Here is a 19,868-nt window from a genome sequence, read left to right on the forward strand (position 1 = left end):
CTGCCTGCTTGCAAGGCAGGCGCTTATGCTGCTGAGCTAAATCCCCAGCCCCTCATCCTTCTTTCTATCCTCATCAAATGACTTCTCTTACCTGCCACCTTCCTTGACTAAAAAATCTCTAAGGTGGTTGACATACATATCCTCATTTGTGCCACTGTACCTTACATATAATCATAGGCAGTAGAGGTCTCCAGTCAATGGGACAGAAACTGCCAAGAGTGTTTCAAATGGAAGTTTTTCTGGAATTGAAAATAAAGTAAATTATAGATTCCTATTTGGTGGAATTATAGAGCCATTTTTTCCCTTCAGATTGCTTCATCATTATGTCGTTAAGCTGTTGTGTTGCTTACCTGTAAGCGAAGCTACTTGCAAAGCTGAGACAGAAAAATGGTAAATTTGAGTTCTGCCTGAGCAACTTATTCTTTCTCCTTTCCTCTCCTCTTCCTCCTCTTCTTCTGCCTCTCTGTATCTCCCCCTCCCTTTATCTCTCTCTCTCCCTCCCTTTCTCCTTTCCTCTCTCCCTCAAAAAAGGAGAAAAAGAAGATGGAGGAGAAGAAGAAAAAGAAGGACAAAAAGAAGATGGAGGAATAGTAAAAGATGAAGGAGAAGAAGAAAAACATTATTTGAAAGTGACATGTGGCTGGAGGTTTAGCTCAATGGCATAAGCACTTGCCTGGCAAGTGTGAGGTTGTGAGCTCAATCCCTAGTACCGGGGCTGGGGATTTAGCTCAGCGGCATAAATGCCTGCCTTGCAAGTAGGCAGTCATGAGTTCGATCCCTGGTACTGATAAAAAGGAAAAAGACCAAAAAAAAATCCCTAGTACCAAAATAAATAAGTAAATAAATAAATAAAAGTGACATGTGGTGCATTCCTGTGGTGCCTGTCATGATGCCTCATACCAAATATTTATTAAACACCATCTATGTGCCAAGCACTGTTCTAGGGGCTGCAGAAACCATAAAGAAAAGGTTCCTCACTCCCCTTGGTAAGCCTGTGCAGCACTTGTCATATTCCAGTCTCTTTCCTTCCCAAAGCCTGATGTTATTCACTGTGCTTTCTGTGATTAGTGATATAAGGGGAAAAATTATTCGGAGAGAAAATATGAACTGTCAGATGAGAATGAAATTATAAGTGGTAAGAGGAGAATTAAATTAAGAGCAGTAAGCATCATGGATTTATAAAAACAAGTCATGTCAGACAAACTTAATTGCTTTTCCTGATAGAATTACCAAATTAGAGGATGGCAGGGTACAATATCCTGAGAGCAGTTTCCTTCAACGACCAGGTAATGAATATTATTTTTGAAGTTAGCAGAGCCTTTTGAAATAGAATCTGTTGAAATTGTACAAAATGAATTTAAATTGACTTTGATGTGAATCCAGTCAGCTGACCTGACAGATGGGAGAGGAGAAAAGCTGTGGTAGCAACAAGCAACCTGGCGCCCCTGAGCTGAAAGATGTTGTGCACAGTCGCTCCGGGGTCGGGATTCAAATGGGTGTATCACGCTCATTATCGGACTCAAAGAGTGATTCCAGAATTTAAAAGACATTGAGAGAAAAATCAGAGCAGTTAAGGAAAATTATTGTATAGAGTGAGAAATGAGTTACTTCTACATTCTCATGAAAATAGTATGACTTCTGGAGCGGGAAGGCTCAATAATACAATAATAAAGCAATAATATTAAATATTAAATAATAATATTATTTAATTTATTTAATTAAATATTAATATTATTTAATTAAATATTAATATTATTTAATATTATTATTAAGTAATAATATTAAAGCAATAATAATAATGCTTTAAATCTTTTCTACTCAGAAGCATGATCTGCTGACTACAAGAACATGGAAAAGTATCTGTTAGGCATGCAGAATCTCAGGCCCTACTCAGTGAGTCTGAATCTGTATTTTAATAAAATCTATAGGTGATTTATACATAAATTAAAGCTCAAGAAGCACTCCTGGTTTATTTCACATTATTCTGTGTGTTTGATTTTTAGACTCTCTCAGAAAAGGGAACTTCATGCTCACTTAAGAAACTAGAATTTAGCCCCAATCTTTGTTATTCAACTATTCATGCTTTTTATTTCCTTCAGATTAAGTGTAGGAAACTGACGAAGTTATACCCTTAGGGAAGTTCCTGCATCTTGTTGGGCTGTGTTGTCATCATATATAAAATGAGCTAATCACCTGTACACTATCACAGCGTCTTTATGTGCCATTCATATATAGCATGTGTTTGCCTCTTTAACATAAGGGAGAATTTATTATTATTCCCATTTCACAGAAATGGACATTGACATTGGAAGTCTTAATGTAATTGACTTAAAGTTGTATTTTAGTAAAAGGCAAAGCCAGGATTGAAGCCTGGATTCATCTGATTCCCAAAGCCATAGTATTTGATATTTATATATGAAACAGGCTACACAGTAGTACCTGACAGGGATTTTGGAAACTGGGACTGAGGAGGGATTCAGTTAAGAAATATTCATCAGATGTCTATGATGCCATAGGAAATACTGAGAGAATATACATTACAGAATAAATCAACACTAGACCTTACTTTTGGAAGTTTATAGTTTAGGAGAGACAGGAGAGAGAAGGATGGGGGGAAGAAAAAGAGGGAGAGAATAAAGAGGGAGAAAGAATTGAGAGGCATATTGCTTCTAAACATGCCATTTTGGGGAATAATGCAAACACTGCAAATGATGAAAAATTGCTGTAGGTCTATGATCAAGTGAGTGTTTGGTAGAAAAGCAGGTATAGAAACACAGTTAAAAATATGCAATATACTATTACATTGCTAATGACACACTTTTATCTAACCTTTTTTCCTTCTTAGAATTTCTTGTAATTTTATGAAAGGACCTTATTGAGCCTTAGGGAATTGCTATTTAGTGTATGTCAACTGAGAGGTTTGGAAAGGAAAGATAAAGCAGAATATTACAATGCCATCTCCGTCAGCTGCAGTGGCACACACCTGTAATAGCTGCTACTCAGAAGGCAGAGAAAAGAGTCACAAGTCTGAGGCCAGTCTGGGCATCTTAGCGAAACTCTTCTCTGAGTAAAAAATAAAAGGGATGGGGAAATAGCTCAGTACAGAGCGTTTGCTTGGCATGCCCAAGGTTCAATCCCCATTACTACAAGTAAAGTGAAATAAAGTAACCTGCCATTTCTTCTACCGTTGACCTTGACCTAGAATTTAGGCCCGATTCCCTTTGGTATTTGGAACTAAATCAAGAGACATTTGTCTTCTTTGTGAATCTTCAGGAAACTTCCCAGTGCCAGGCATTTGAGATCCAAATTTCCTTTGTGGGGAGACAGTACACTGAGAATTTCGGCACTCAGCTCTCTCAGAAGTTTCTCCCCTACTAGACTTTCCCTCATCCTTCACGTTTTAGCGTCAGTGCCTCCTCTATTTCCAGTTTTTGAAAGGACTAGGTCCTTTTCTTCTCTTAGGATTGTGCAGCCAATAATAAGCCTGGGCCCCTGCTGGATGTTGAAGGAAACTCATTCTTGACCAAGAATAGAAGTGGGAAGAGAGGTTATGGATGTAGGATAAAAGAACTGGGGGGAGGAGAGATAATCCAATGAAGGAGAAGAGTCATGACTTTTCTGAGAATTGATTGAGATTTAAGAGAATTTGGGTGCCACTTCTTTTCGCTCGTTTTATGGTCCTTTGTGGTGGTGGTCATGGCAACTGTCATCTGTCATGGGATGTCACCTAACATGCAGATGGCTGTAATGAAGGTAGTGGTTGTCTGGGGTCACTGTAGTAGCCATCTTAATCCAACCCATTTTGGTGGTCTACATAAAGATGGACTTGTGGGTGCTGGGACTGGGAGAAGCCACAAAAAATCAGCCATTCTGGTAAGCCACGCAAGCTGCGTGGGTTCCAGGGAGGGAAAAGTTAGATAGCGCCACCCGTGGGCTGAGAATCAAAATCCGTGTCTTCCCACCACCACTGCCATAAGCAACTGGCTAGTTCAGAGCACAGGCTGAGCTGATAGCAACTAAAGTACATAAAGCAACTAAATGCTTGCGTTGTTTGGTCGATTTTGCAGGCCTGGCACTGGCAATCTGAGCATCTTTTGGAAGGATGACAGTATGCAACATTGCAAATACGGGGGATTTCCGTCTATCTTCTTTGAAGTCCAATGTTTTTCTCACTGTTTTGCTTTGTTCTGATTATTTTGCTTTATTCAATATTCTGTTTTGATTGGTTTTATTCTGTTTTGTTTTTGGTTTGATTTTGCTATACCTGATGGAATGGACAACTATTGTGAAAATAACAAGATAAACTACAGTAGCTATTATTGTTTTCCTGGTCTCCTGCTTTGAAGTTCTGTACCAATTTTGCTGCATTGTTTTGATTGGCTTTGTTCTTTTTTGCTTTGGTGAATTTTACTATCTTTAAAATTTAAAAAAAAAGAGATGGACTTGTGACCTATGAACATCTTGTCCTCAAATATGAACAAAGTTAGTCAGGGTAAAATTTCATATATGTTGAGTATACAATACAAGATTATGGTGAGATATAACACCAGAGGAAATCCTTTTCTGATCCATCAGGTAAGGTTAGAAGAACAGACAGCTTGAAAGGGTCTTGGACAGCTATCATTTTTCTTTCCAAGGCCTCAAACATTGTAATGGATTTTTATACTTACCTTCTCCCAGCACTCAACTCTATCAGAGCAGGGCACATGTCTTGTGTAATAAATGCCGAGTCTCTAGAATATATCAGAACACTGGGATACAGTAGATGCTAATAGTGTTGAATGTGTACTGAACACATGTGTGTTCCATCCCCTTTGCGAGTTCCAAGCAAGTAAACACAATCAGGAGATAAAAGATTGCAACAAGGAGCACAGTAAATATGATTCTCAAGGTAGTATCTTCTTAAGCAAACAAAGCAAGGGCTTTTCTTAAAGAGGCTCACACATATTAACGCAAGAAAGACTCATCAAATGTACAGGTGCCTATTCTTGGCATGTTCAACATCATGATTTTTTTTTGCTTTTTGTTCTTTGTTTTTGTAGTGGGGAGTAAACCTAGCTCTTCACAGTGAACTACACCTCCAGAGACTTTAGTATTATAATGAGCAAAGTTCATTCTAAGTCATGCAAAAGGGGTGAGGCAAGATGACAACAATTTTGGCTGCTTTCTTATAAATTTCTTCAGAGGGCTTGATCTATAAAACTTGTACAGTACAAGGCACATTTGCTATCACTTAAAGGAACAAGAGTGTGTTTTGTGAAGCATAGTTCTTAAAAATGACCTGCTTAGCTGCTAACAAATCCATGGCACAATAATTGTTCTATTAAAATTTGAAAATAAGCCTGATATGGTAGCACAAATCTGTAATCCCTGCACTCAGAAGGCTGGTGTAGAAGAATCCCTCTGAGTTTAAGGCTAGCCTGGGTTACATAGTGAGGTCAAGACCAGCCTCGATTACATAGCAAGACCCTGTCTCAAACTCAAAACAAAACAAAAACTAAACTAAAAAAAGAAAAATATTGAAAATCTGATATTTGTAAAACGTACTTTAAAAAGTATAGTCCCCTCCAAATACAACCCAATAAATCTCCTTTCTTCTTTTTTGTATGTGATAAAATGCACAAAACATAAAGTTTAGCTGACTATGTTAACACACACCTATTATCCAAGTATTCTAGGAGGCTGAGGCAAGAGAAGCACAAGTTTGAGCTCATCTTGGGCAACTAAACAATATCCTTCTGAAAATAGAAAATTTAAAAAAAAAGAGCCTGGGATGTAGTTCAATCTTTAATGCTACCAAAACAAAACAAACCAAAAAAGCAAAAACAAACATGAAGCAGAACAAAACCAATTTAACCATTTTAAAACATGTAATTCAGTGATATTAGTAGATTCATTCCATTCTTGTGTAGGTATCACCACCATCCATCCACAGACTCTTATTTTGCTAAAATGAAACTGTATCATTAAAATATAATTCTCATTTCCCTGTCCTCCTGATCTTGCCAGCCACCATCCTACTTTCCATCTCTATGAATTTCTAGATTTTAGGTACCTTGTATAAGTGGCATCATAGAGTATTTGTACTTTAAAGATCTTTTAATTTTTTTCTGAATTAACAAGGCATATGAGCTATTTTAGCATTTTGTTTTCATCGAGAGCACTGTGCTTATTCTTGGCCTATTTGTACTTACGAATCAGATTAGTAAAAAAGGAAGTGACATAGACAGATCTTCAGCTTCAGATTCCTGAGTTTTATGTCCCAATGGACCATATTTGCAGTAAAGTCCAAATGCTACCGGTAAGGAGGGCTATATTATCCTCTCCACTGAGATGCTAAATGGGAAAATCCAAGACAATGTAGTAAGACAGTGTTTTACTCAACATTGTATGTTTTTATCTGCCATGAACACTGTTGTCCTAACACTGGAAGGAAAGCACAGCATCAACCCAGAACCTGAAAGTAGGTTAAAAATAAAACAAAACAAAAAACCCAGCAGGCAGGGTGTGGCAGAGACCCTTGCCTATGCATTTAACACCTGAATCTGGGACCACGAGCAGGGACCAGGTCTCAGATCTAAAGGCTGATTCATTTGCACCATATTTACCTCTGGTTTTACAACACATCTTTTTTTAATTTTTTTATTTATTTATTGGTCTTTTTGAGACAGGATCTCACTGTGCAGTTCAGGCTGACTTTGAGCTCACTTTGTAGCCCAAGCTGGTCTCAAACTCACAACAGTCCTCCTGCCTCAGCCTCCCGAGTGCTGGGATTACAGGCGTGAGCCACCATGCCTGGCTTTTACAACACATCTTAATGGCTCAGAGACAATTTTGTTGGAATTAAGATCTTGCATCTCACTTTAAGAACCTTGGAGGTGTCTGGGAAGCTTTGGGTCCTATAAGAATTCATTTTCATGTCCTTAGCCCATATTCCGCTTTTATATGTACAGAGGTGACAGTGGAGATGCATTTGTTTTTTCAACCTCCTTTGACTAATCAAAGAAATGGAGTTCATCATGAATCTATGTGGTCCAAGTTCAAGGAAAAATACTATGTCATGCAATATATGCATATATGCATTTTTTTCAATCAACAAACAACTTTGTTTTAGCTTTGGTAACCTCAGACCCTATTGCCGGCCAGGCAGCATCTTTCTTCTTGGATCTCATTGTGTATGCTTCCGCCTGAATAACTAAAAATATTTCTCCTAGCAGTATGTGGTAGGGTTGTTTTCTTTTTTAATTTCAAATAACACCACTCCTTGAACTGGGAACAAACAATTCACTTGCAGCCGGGCTCTGCATTTATTTGTAATTTTCACATAAATCAACTTATATGAAAATGTATTCATAATTTGAGCTTTCTCTAGAGCGATAAAATGTTTCTGCTTCTGTGGTAGAAAATAGCTTATTATGCAAACAACACTGCCACTCTTACATTATGCATGGGGTTTACCTGGAGAACATCACAAAAGCTTAAAAAAACCCAGAAAGGTTGCAGGGGTGCTTCATTTACCGCACCATTCACCTGTAATAATGAGCTACAAATGAACTAATATCTGTATTTAGCAACTTATTTAATATTGCTTGGGTTAATTCAATGAAACAATGGAAGAAAAAGAAAAAAATACAAGGGCGGTCTCCTGACAAATGGTGCCTTTCAGGATGTCAGCCCAGTGAAAAATTAGATCTGGTGGTTTCAAACTTAGGCCAGTGATGGTAAGTAATTAATGGCCAACTCATTTGAACTTGTGTGCTTGATCTAATTTGGGATATTGAGAGTTCACACTGATTTGCCTCTAAAAAGAATGTCACTGTCAAATAAGGTGATTGTGTAAGATTGATATGGAGAGCTCTGATGAGGGTATACTGCACATTTTATATTTGGAGAAGCAGACCAAACAATGTGACAAATCTTGTCCTCTAGAGCAGAAGGAAAAATGGTGTCCTTCCTACATAGGATTCAAGCAGAGTCACTTTAGTTGGAAATGTTTGGTTTGGTTTTGTTTTTAGTTATAGGACAAATATGTTTCTTTTGTTTCCTTTCTTTAGAATGAATGTTTTGAGGTTCTGCTCACTGTGTCCAGGTTTATGGATGGCCCCTGTTATTATTTTGCCTGCATTTTTATTGGGGAGCAGGGTGGGCAGGAAAAGAAAAAATACCACAAATAAGTAAAATCATTGCAATAAGAATGACAAGTGCAATAAAAAACACATGAAGAATATGATTCAAAGGGTTATGGAGTGGTCCATTACTCCTGAGATAATAGAATACAATCTTTGTCACATAATTTAACCTTGCTAAACTAATTCTTTGTAAGTTATAAAGGAATATGTACAAATGGACTATCATCACTTTAGGATTTTTTGTTGTTGTTTTGCTTTTTTCTCAACACAGTTGCCCCTTGTGACTCTGCCTTCTTGACTTGCTGGCAGGGGTCTGTTTGCTCCATCTGGGCCTTCTCGTTTCAAAAGACCGAACACCACAGAAATCTATTATAGTTTCCCAGCAACTCGTAATCATTCTTTGTAAGACTTGTGGCTGCTCTATTGTGTGTTCTCCAAAGGTGGCTTTCTTCTGTTTGCCTTTGTTTAGGTCAGGTGTTTCTGCACACCTTTGTATAGGTCAGGATTTCGGACCATCCCTGGAGAGATGAGATGAGGCCTAGAATCAAAAGTTGTGTTCCACTCCTAGCTTTGTCCCTGACTGGGCTACTAGACTTTAATTACATACTTTCGGAGTATTGGCTCCTTGTCACATTTAAAATGTATGACAATAATACTTTAATACCTAAGTTATGCAAAGTAAACTGAAAACTTTTACATTATTTAAATACTTTTGGATCATAGGAGGGTTCCTCCAATTATTTTTCAAAACTAGAGCAATCTGATAATTTCATATTCACTGCAATTATAAATATGGGTGCAGAAAGTCTAACTCAAATTTTAGTTTGCCAATCCTTGCTCTCTTTCTCTCTCTGTCTCTCTCTATATATATATGTATATAGCATGCATATGTGATATATATAGTTTGCATATATATGCATGCTATGTCTACTAATGCAGTGCTTATTTCTGTAAGCATTTTAAAAATATTTACTTAAATAAGCCATGCGTGGTGGCGCATGCATAGCTCTAAACCCAGGATTTGGGAGGCAGTGAAGCAGGTGGATCACTGAGTTCAAGGTTAGCCTGGGCTACGTAGTGAATTCAAAGCCAGTCTGAACTACATAGTGAGATCCTACCTCAAAAAAAAATTCATTAGACAATTTGTTTTTTGCAGTACTGGAGGTCGAGCCTCGGAGACTCATGCATGTTTGTAGTGCTCTACTAGTGAACTTCACATCAAGTTATTTTTAAAAATTTTAGACAAGTTCTCACTAAATTACCCAGGCTGACTTTGAACCTGTGATCCTCCTGCCTCAGCCTCTCAAAGAGCTCGGTTTACAGATATGCCCCCATACCCATCTGTAAAATATTTTAATACCAGAAAATCTATGAAATAATACATAGCAAACTAAAAGAATCAGAACTAAATGATCAATATTATAATTTTATACACTTAAATAGCTATTCTTGACAAAACTGTAAGCAAAATGGAAATATATGAAATATTACTTAAAACATAACAAAAGTATTAGCCTAGTGTGGTAATATGAGCCTGTAATCCCAGCTGCTTGGGAGACTGAAACAGGAAAATCCTGGGCTTGAGACTAGTTGGGGCAATTTAGTGAGACCCTTTCTTAAATACAACAACACTATCAAACTCTGAAAGTCAAATATGATAAGCAATCTAATGATGAAGCTATTTTGTTTAAACACAGGGTTCCCTTCTATGACCACAATTACTTACATTGACTTGAAAGAACTATGCAATAAAATGAGAAAAGTGAATACATACTATATTAAAGAAATTAGGCTAGGTGTGATAGTACGTGCCTGTAATCTCAGGCAGGAGGATCTCCATGATTTTGAGACTATAATAAGACCTTGTTTTTTAAAAATGGCAGTTTAAATTGCTGTGTTTGAAAATGATATGACTGGATATTTAGCAAACCCAAGAGACTAAAAATTACTGTATTTGATAAGCGCTTTTGAAAATGTGTTCAGATATATGACGAATACAAAATACTATAATTTTTCCTGAGTTCAGTCAACTAAAAATGAACCTTGAAAAAATATCACATTTATAATAGCAGAAAAAATTTAAAATACCTAGAAATAATTTTACAAGATTTATATCCCTTAAAAATCACATTTCAGCTGGGGATTTAGGTCAGTGGTGTGTCTGCCGGCTAGCACGAAGCTGTGAGTTTGACCCCAGTACACACATACACACACACACACACACACACTCACAAATCACATTTGATAAATGGAAGTTGTAGTCATTGACATTGGAGGTTTAAAAAGAAAGTTTTTAGTTCATTCAAAGTTAATAAATACATATTTGCGACTCCACTCAGAACTGAAATGGGCAGCTTTTCAGACAAAGTTCAAGTGAAAGAATAGGTATCACAATAAGCAAGAAAATTATGTAAAAGAATAAATAACTTACTAGACATTAACTTCAGAGTCACTGTGATAAAAATCATCTGTCTTTGATATTAAATAAAATAAATAATCAAAAGAACAGAATAGAAATTCCAGAGAAAGATTCTGGTGTTTATGAAACCTTATTGCATATTAAAAGTGGCTTTGTGGCATTTTAAAGTGCTGGTTTATTCAGTGTGTGATGCGGGCAAAACTGTCCACCCATGTGGAAGAAAACAAACCTTATACTCTTGACCTCATCATATATAAAGTCCAGATGGAGTATAGAAAGAAATGTGTGTCAATATCTATTAAAATGAAAAACGTACTTTAGCTCTAACCTGAAAATCAAGTGGGATTCTGGCCAATAAAAACAATGCAGTGTTCAGTAAGAACACATGTGCTAGGATATTTATTATAGCATTGCTTTTATTGATAAACAAACAAAAAGATAAACTGGGAACAACCTTATTGTCCATCAACAGAGCTATTGAATAGAAATATCTATGCATTGGAATTTCATTTAAAGAATGAATTCTACCTGTGTCTGTTGGCTTGGAGGCATATCCATAAGGTAATTAAAAGGGGGAAAAATGCAAGCTACAGAATTATGTGAAGAGAATGATTCAATTTTGTATCTATATTTTTTACACACAGAAAAAGTCTGAAAATCTAGACCCAGGCTTTTAATGTCAATTTTCTCTAGGAAGAAAGTAAGTATCAAGGGACACAGAATGAGAAATGTATGTCTTAGAGTGTTTATGACAATTTAAAAGTTAAAAATCATTAAAAATGGTAAAATGGTCAAATGAGATAATGAATATGAGATTCCCTCTCTGATAAGTATTATTTCTTATGCTGTTAATTTTTACTTATTTAGTCAAGAATTAGAAATTTAGCTTCTTGAGAATGGGCACATAGTGTATAATATTTTTTCAAGAATACTCTAGGATCCAAAACTTCCCAAGTGTTCTAAAGCCCAGATACTCAACAACCCCATATTTCCCTTTACACCAAATTACCAATGTTCAAAACTCCCCACACATTAGACAATGAAAACAGCTTATAAAACTAGAATGAAACATCCATTGGTTATGAAATGATGTAGGGTCAGCCTTTGATGAGGGCTGGGGCCTATCAAGTCCTTAAAGGGCACTGGTCTCCTGGCTCACGAGACTGAGCTTCAGCCTCGCATCTGACTCAGAACACCGTGCTCTTCCCCTTCCCCACACTGCCTCTCAGTGTGGTCACAGGGCACTAAGTCGATTCAAAATGGAAATTATTTCCCCCTGCCCATTTGGAAAACCTTTGAGGATTTTACAGGATATTGTAGTGAGCCATACCTATCACACAGTCCTGGAAATGTTCTACTGTTTCAAACCCTTTGGTTTCCAAGATACTGAGTAAACAGAAATTTTTCTAGGCTGGCCATGACCACTTTGCCAGACCTGGCATGATGCCTAAAGACAAACTGATGCCAACTTCCACCTGTCTTATTTTACATGTTATTGCCATTAAAGCAAAAATTAGGGATGATTTGCAGTCTAGTGAGACTTGGGGACCTTTTAGTTCAATACTACTGTTCCCTAGGTATCTGACGTGGGCCAAGTTATATAGGGGAGTCAAGCTGGCAGAATGGACAAAGCACACACTCAGGAATTAGAGAGCAGCTGAGGGCCATGGCTTTGTGTATATGTGTTTGCAAGGCTTAAAATTGTCCAGATAATGATCACAAACACTTTTTGATGTTTGCAACCTGTGAACAAATGCCAACAACAGAATGACTGGCTGAGCTGGAAGAGTCCCCTAGAGGATGAGTCGCTGGCAGCTGTTGTTGATGTATCTTCAAGCGTGGTAACTTGTAATAGAAGAAATAAAATTGGAGCAGGAGAGCAGCTTGGCTTTATTCCTTTGATAGAGGGAAAGGGTTGTGACTTGAACTTATCTGTCTGTATCCTGATGTTAAGAGTAGCTCAGTTGTAAATTTCAAATTAAATAAGAGAGTCTAAAAGAATGCATTATGAGCTCAGTGCTCAATGAACAAAATAAAAATGATTTCAGCCAAGGGAGTTAATTTTACTCTAGGGATGAGTTTATATTTTTCTCTGTAAGCATGCTTGGAATTCAGTCCTGAGGGTCAATATTGACATTTACAAAATGACTTCCTATACTATAAAGCAGTGGGAACGAATCACTGTCACTGCAAGCGATAGAATGGACAAAGCTCACAAACACATTAAGCAGAAGAAGCCAGACACAAAGGATACACTCTGTGATTCCCATTGGCATAAAGTTCAGAGACAGGCAAAACACATCAATGATTTTAGAAGTTAGGAAAGTGGTTGCCTCGGGTGCAGTGATGACCAGAAAGAGTGCAGGATGTTGCTGATGACGCTCAGTTTCTCTTTCTAGGTGCTGAGTCTTTTTCAAAAATCTTGTACACTTGAGATAAGCATACTTTTCTCATATGTATCAATGAAAAGTTTTGAAGAATCAATTTCCTGTCTTCTTCTTACCTTCCCTTTAACTGGCCTATTTAGTGTCTTCAGTAGATGGCAACTGTTCTCTTTTCTACCCCATTCCATCCTATGAGTAAATCTTTAATAAGAGTTACAAGTGATTAACATTAACTGCTCTGAATACTTGACTACTTAGAGTGAATTTATTTATTTTATAGTCTTTTTTCTGTAGGATTTTACTGAGGGGAGGCCTCATGGAGAGAACAGGTACAGAAATAAATACTAGGAATCAGGAAGGCTCATTAACCTCACACCATGAAAGGTGCTGTAACTGTAGGTAAAAGTCGACTTTCACCTTCATCAATTTGGTCAGGGCCTGGTCACCTAAGTTTTCTACCCCTGTCTTGAGCAGTTTGTTTATTTATTTTCTTCAGAGGCAGAACATTAAGCAGGAAACCTCTGTAGATTTTTTCTGTCCCTTTGGTTTCAGAGAATTCAAGGATTGATAAACATGAATTGCAAAGCTGTAGAACTTTTCAAGCATCACTGGGATATGAGAACAAATTTTTCTAAGTGATACTCTAGATTCCCAGGCTTGTGCTAAGATCACCTCTGTTTGCTCCTCTGGAGCAGAAGCTTGGCAGGGGTACACTGGGATCAAGGTGGCTGGGGCTTTCCTCTCGGAACAGCCTCAGTTCAGGAGTGTCTCTTCAGCTCCTGATGCTTGCATACACATCCCCTCCCCACATCCCCTTCTTCCTGAATCCACCCAAGCTGGACATGGATACACTTCCCTTTCGATTGTTCACACCTTTCTCATTTCAAGCCTGCTTCTGTTTTGATCACTTGGCAACCATTCCCTGATCCTTCTCCTGCCCTTGACTTTTGTTCTCAACTGTCATTTTGAACCACTGTTCTCTGCAAGGGATGACATCTAATCCTCGGTACATGCCTAGCATTACCCTCATCTCCTTTCTTTAAGAAGATACCCAGGTTTCCTTACTATGTTTCCTTACCAGGGCTTGTTCTGTTATTTTTGATGTGTTTTTATTTTGTACTGACATCCCAGAATGTCTGAGACTGATTGACTCACAAAGAAAAGAGGTAGGCAGGTATTGTGTCACACACTTACAATACTAGTGTCTGAAAGGCTGAGGGGCACAAACTCAAACCCAGTCCTGACAACTTAGTGACTTATTGAGACTCTGTCTCAAAAAAAATAAAAAGTTAGGAAAGGGATGGGAATAGAGCTCAGTACAAAGGCTCTGGGTTCAATTTGTAGTACTGCAAAAAACAAAAAATAAAAATAACTCCCCTAAATAAATAAAGATCTAACAAAAGCAAAAAGAAAAGAAAAACTAGATTTTAAAGTGAATTTCTGGAGGCTGATAAGTCCAAGAGTATAGCTCCAGCAAGGACTTTCAAGTTCTACCATCCTGTGGCAGAAGACAGGCGGTCAAGAGAGTCAGAGAGCAAGGAACAGCAAGAAGCTGCTTTTGTAATAAGCCCCTCTGGAGGTAACCAACTCACCCCTACAAGGACATTAATCCATTCATGACTTATTAATTTTTATTAAGCTCCACCTCCCAACAGCATTGGGGGTTAAGTTTCCAACCCACAAAATTTGGGGGGCACATTCAAACCATACTATCCTGTATCAGGGATTCATTTAAATAGGCAAAAAAGAAGAAAGGAAAGAAGAAGGAAGGAAGGAAAGAGAAAGGGAGGGAAAGAAGGAAAAAGAAAGAAAGCAGGGAGGAGCTAAAGATGGCAGATTGGTAAGCAGCAGAATACAGGGGCTCCCTGAGACAGACAACTCAGATACAGGAATAAAACATCACAGAGAGGTCCGGACAGAGGGAGATGGATCCTCTTGACCCAAAGGGAAAAGAGCTAGTCAAAAACGCAGTCCCAGGGCTACCATTGGAGTAGCTAAGATTAGTGGCCATGGTACTCTCACCTGAGTGCCCAAACTCATGCCTCTGCAACTTGCCAGAGCCACCCAAACTCTCGCCACTGTGACTTGCTGGAGCCACGGTCGCACTCAAGTCAGAGATTGGCAAGCCCAACAAAGAACGGAACCAGCAAGGGACCTGCATTGGTGGGTGCTGGGAATAAGTTCCTCCCATGGGAAAGAGGCGACCAACTGGATGACATGTTGGAATTGGGCAGGATGGGCAGGAACAAGGAACAGAGGTGACTTCAGTTGGTTGTTCCCTTCTGTCATGGTTTATGTCTGTGGCCCCCAGGTCTCACGAGTTTGAACTGTGCATTTGTTATTCGTTCATTGTCTAGTGCTTGGATTGATGGTGTCAGTGCTCCACCTACATAGGGGTGGAGCCAGGATGTGATGTAATGGCAGGAAGAAGGTGTGTCTTGCTCTTTGCTGGTTCCTGTTTGCTGTTTGCAGCCGCCATGAACTGTGGCCCAGCCACGCCCGCCTGCCTTGGAGCCAACTGAGTGTGGACTGAAACTTCCAAAAACTGTAAGAAATAAACCTTTCCTTTCCCACCTTTGGGCTTCAGGTATTTTTGTCTCAGCGACGAGTAAAAAGGAACTAAGACACCTTCCCAGACCAGGTTGGTGGGATCTGCTTGGCCTGGGTCATATCCCTGGCTGGGACCCAGTAAGTTGCCCCAAACCAATTCTGTTTGCATGGCACACACTAATGCAGCGAAGGCCCTCACAGATTGACTGACCTGGAGGGGAGGGCCCAGCACAGGCTACCCCTGTTTGCACCTCAGTGACCAACAGCAAACTGGAAAGAGCAGAAATACTTAGCCAGTGTGCTTCAAAAGAACCATAACCAATGAGGAAAGAGGCTGGGACCTCCTCTATATACGTGTATGAAAGAAACCAAAAACATGACAAGAGAAAGAAATAAGAAAAAGTCCCCAGCCCCCAGCTCTGAGAACATTGATCCAGAAGAGGTAAATGCAAAAGAGATGAGGGCAGCAAACATGCAATATCAGGTATAACATCAGTGAACATAAAGAGATATCTTTATGACCTCATAGACGAACTCAAGTGAAATATTTAATCAAGTAAAGCAAGATATAAGTAGATTAATAAAAGAAATGCTAAGCACCTCTCAAGAAGATACAGATGGAAGAATGGAGGAGCACAAAAAAGGGAGAGAAATGTTTGATGAAGAATATAAAGAAAACCTAGAATACAAGAAGCAGATTCAAAGAGATTACCAGGAAATTAAAAACTCCATTGAAAGCTGGCCAAACTGCTTGAAAGAAACTAAGGATAGACTATCAAAACTTGAAGACAGGTTTGTAATATATGATTATGAAAAGAAAGGTCTCTTAAAAATAACAAGGAAACAGGTAGTAACAATTCAAAGGCTAGAAGATGACAAGAGGATCTATAACTTAAGAATAAAGAATGTGAATGAAGAATCAGGGGTAAAAACAAAGGAAATACAAAGGCTATCCACAGAAATAATTAAGGAAAACTTCCCAATCATAGGAAAAAGAAATGATATTCAGATGTATGAGGCATAAGAATTCCAGCTAGCTACCCCCAAAACAGAACTACACCCAGACATATAATAATCAAGATCCCAGAAATTCAATATAAGAACAGAATATTAAAAGCCTTCAGAAAAAAAAAACCTTAGGAGAAAAGAAACAGATCACCTATAAATGAAAACCGATCAAAATCATGACAGACTTCTTGACACAGACCATCAAATCAAGAAGAGCTTGGAGCGAACCCTGAAAGAAAATAACCTTCAGCCCAGATTGATGTTCCCTGAAAAACTGTCTCTAGTAATGGAGAAACAAGGTGCTTCTGAGACAAAGAGGAACTGGAGGAGTTCACGACCACCAATCCAACCCCAAAAATCCAACCCTAGAGAATATTGAAGGACATTTTAGAGAGAGAAAAAAAGTACCAGGATTTCAGGAACAGTGGCAGAGAGGCCTCAATGAATGGGGCAGAAAGTGGAATGAAGGAGAAAAGCATACAACTAATTGTAGAAGAATAGCATAGCAAAAATGAGGCAGAGAAGATTGGCTATAATCTCTAATATAGAAGGTCTTAATACACTTAAAAAAAAAAAGAAATACAGGCACAGTAGATCAGGAGGTAGGGTCCACCAAGATGCTCTGTATAGGAAATATTATTAACCTGAATGGACTGAAAATCAAATATGAGAAAACAATGCTCCATGTGACAGGAAACCAGAGAGTAGTAGGGGCAACTTGACCAGCATCTGCAGATAGGTTGGAAAGACAGGCTTTTGTAGGTAAAGGAATACAACCTGAGATCAAGTACAGGAATGAGAAGGTTCAGAACCACTTAGGTAAATAGCAAGTTACCCCCCCAATCTAAAAACTAAGGGAGTTGGTGTGACCCAAAATGCTCAGTGCACCATGTGGGAGTGAAAGGGGAGGAATAGTCCAAAAAAAGAAGGCAGAGGATATTGTTAAGTGTATCAGGACTTAAAACCCACATTACTCACAACACTCTGTTTAGATAATGTTCGGTTCCAGTTTGTCTACTTGCACTAGATTTGAGGGCACAGACAGCTATCACAAAAATAGAAGGATATAGTATGTAATCATCCTTAATTTTCTATTAACTTCATCTGAAGCCCTGTAAAATTTATACTGTTTTACCATGACTGATGTTAGTTGAATCTAGTTTGTTAGATTGCTGTTTGGTATCAACAGATTTTAATCAAATCTGTTATGATTGATAGTATCAAGTCGGAGAGTATAGACAACTACACTGAAGATGACAAGATTCACTAGGATACCCATTCTGGTTTGATTATTATCTGTTTTTGAAGTTTTACACTATCTGTAATGTTTTGTGTTTATTAATATGTTATGTACTGCTATATTCAATTATACTATGCCTGATGATATGGACAATTCTATTGAAGATAACAAGAGACAACACAGTAACCATTGTAGACCAACATCTTGTACTGTGGTTTGATCTGACTTTTTCATTTCATGCTTTTATAGGAATATGTTTTGTTTTGTCTTGTTTTGTTTTGTTTCTCCCTCTAATACAGAAAGGATAAAAACTCATGTAGAGAATCATGCATACGTGGAACCTATAAAACACTTTATGAGTGTTTATACAACGCATGATGGAATGAACAACTACTTTGAAGAAAACAAGACACTACAGTACCCAGTGCTGATTCTATAGTGTCATGATGTGTGAAATCCAGCAATACTATTATTCTTTGTTCAAAGTAATTTTAGACTGTTTTGTTTAATCTTAACATACATGAAGGTTTGGACAGCTATTTTGAAGAGAATGAGAGACACAGTGACAGCCATTGTTGACTTCCCTGTTGTCTGATATTGTAGACCTAAAATGCCTTCCTCATCTTGTTCAGATCAGTTCCATACTATGTGGTTTCATGTGAATTCTTGGTATATGAAGATATGGACAACTATTCAGAAGAAAACAAAAGACAGTATGATAGATAGTGGAGATCTCTGATTGTCTTGCTTTGAAATTTATGTCTCTTACATTGTTTTCTTATATTCTGTTTTGTTCTGTTCTCTTGTGTTCAATTTTACCCTGTTTAAAATAAAAAAAGAAATGAAAGAAAGAAAGAAAGAAAGAAAGGTGAAAATGAAAAGCCTCATTAAAAAATACTCATTTGTCTTTAGGACACTTCCTTCTAGAAACCTCCTCTAACCTCCCTGTCTAAGGTGACCACTCAGTTTTCTTCATATCATTTTGTTTCAGTGTCTTCAATACTAATAAAACCATTTTGGTTACTTACTTTTTCACTGTTCAATTCTCTACTCCTCTATGTATGTTTTCTTTGTGAGGAAACCCTTACTGCGTCACTTACTCTGATATCCTAATGTGATTAGCAGATGACATCATGGTAGGACTCAATGTTTATTGGAACAAAATAATGAATCATTAAATACTCTTTAGAGTTTAAAGAAAGTTTGAGTGATTATTTGGAATACAATATAGGAAAATTAAAATAGCATTGATCAGTGAGATAAATTCCTAGCCCAACGATTTTGTCTTGTAAAATCCATCTGGTTAAAGACACTTACGTGGGCTACTTAGAATATGATCTAATGTAAACTTTTGAGGGGATAATTGTAGGTCATTAATGTGTGATGGAGATATGGCTTCCACTGTCCTGCTTCTGGTTCCTGACTCAGGGCAAGAATATAGCTTTTAGTTATAGAATTGGAAGCCTATGAGGTTAATTCTGAGGTAAATTTTAGGATTTGATTCCCCAGCAAGACTTAGAAAAGGCTAAGATCTTACATTAATATGTAACAAAAATTTAAACTCATATTTCAGCAACAAGAAATAGTAAATAATGTATTGCTTCATGAAGATTTGCTCGGTTTATTTACTTACATTATTTATAGGTTATGTTGGGAATATAGTTGGCCTGCTCTGCTTTGTTCGCAGTAACATTCCATAAATATAATAGCAAGCAATAAAATAGCATTGATTCAGAAGTAAGCCCATAGCTTTGTACAACATCAAACATAAAAGCTGTATTACAATGATAAATACTAAATCTTTAAAGTATCTTTAAAATATCATTGGATTTTTACTGCCATTACTTATGCAGTATATATTTCAGATTTTCATATTCAGTGTTGGTACTTTTAATGTGTGAGTTGTGTTCTAAAGTTTCTGGTGCAGCCTATAAAGAAGTAAGTAGTTTGAACTTTTGGATGGATGGCAGAAGAACATGAGTTTGTTCAGAAGGCCATTTTAAATTGTCCATGAAAATCTCAGGAAGAAAACAAAATGGCAGTAAAATAAAGTAAGAAAAATAAAACTTTCTTTTTTCCTTTAATCTGTAGTTCAAACAATCTAGATAAAAAAGTAAGAATTTATAGAAAAGACTTTC

The 19,868-nt window shown here is 37.6% G+C and overlaps 1 long non-coding RNA gene across 3 annotated transcripts in view; it reads left to right on the plus strand.

Moving 5' to 3' along the window:
* Positions 1–19,868, plus strand: part of LOC111757303 (uncharacterized) — a 160,597-nt gene that overhangs the window by 74,367 nt on the left and 66,362 nt on the right. The window contains exon 4 of one of the 3 annotated variants that reach the window (XR_002791684.2): positions 532–839. The exons of the other annotated variants lie outside the window; for them this stretch is intronic. This is a non-coding gene — a long non-coding RNA (uncharacterized LOC111757303). Of the gene's footprint in view, positions 1–531; positions 840–19,868 lie in introns of those variants that run through there. 3 annotated transcript variants of the gene reach the window in all.

The sequence above is a fragment of the Cavia porcellus genome, unplaced genomic scaffold (assembly GCF_034190915.1).
Source record: "Cavia porcellus strain 051 isolate PalLab524CR breed Dunkin Hartley unplaced genomic scaffold, mCavPor4.1 scaffold_30, whole genome shotgun sequence".
In the NCBI taxonomy this organism is placed as follows: Eukaryota; Metazoa; Chordata; class Mammalia; order Rodentia; family Caviidae; genus Cavia; species Cavia porcellus.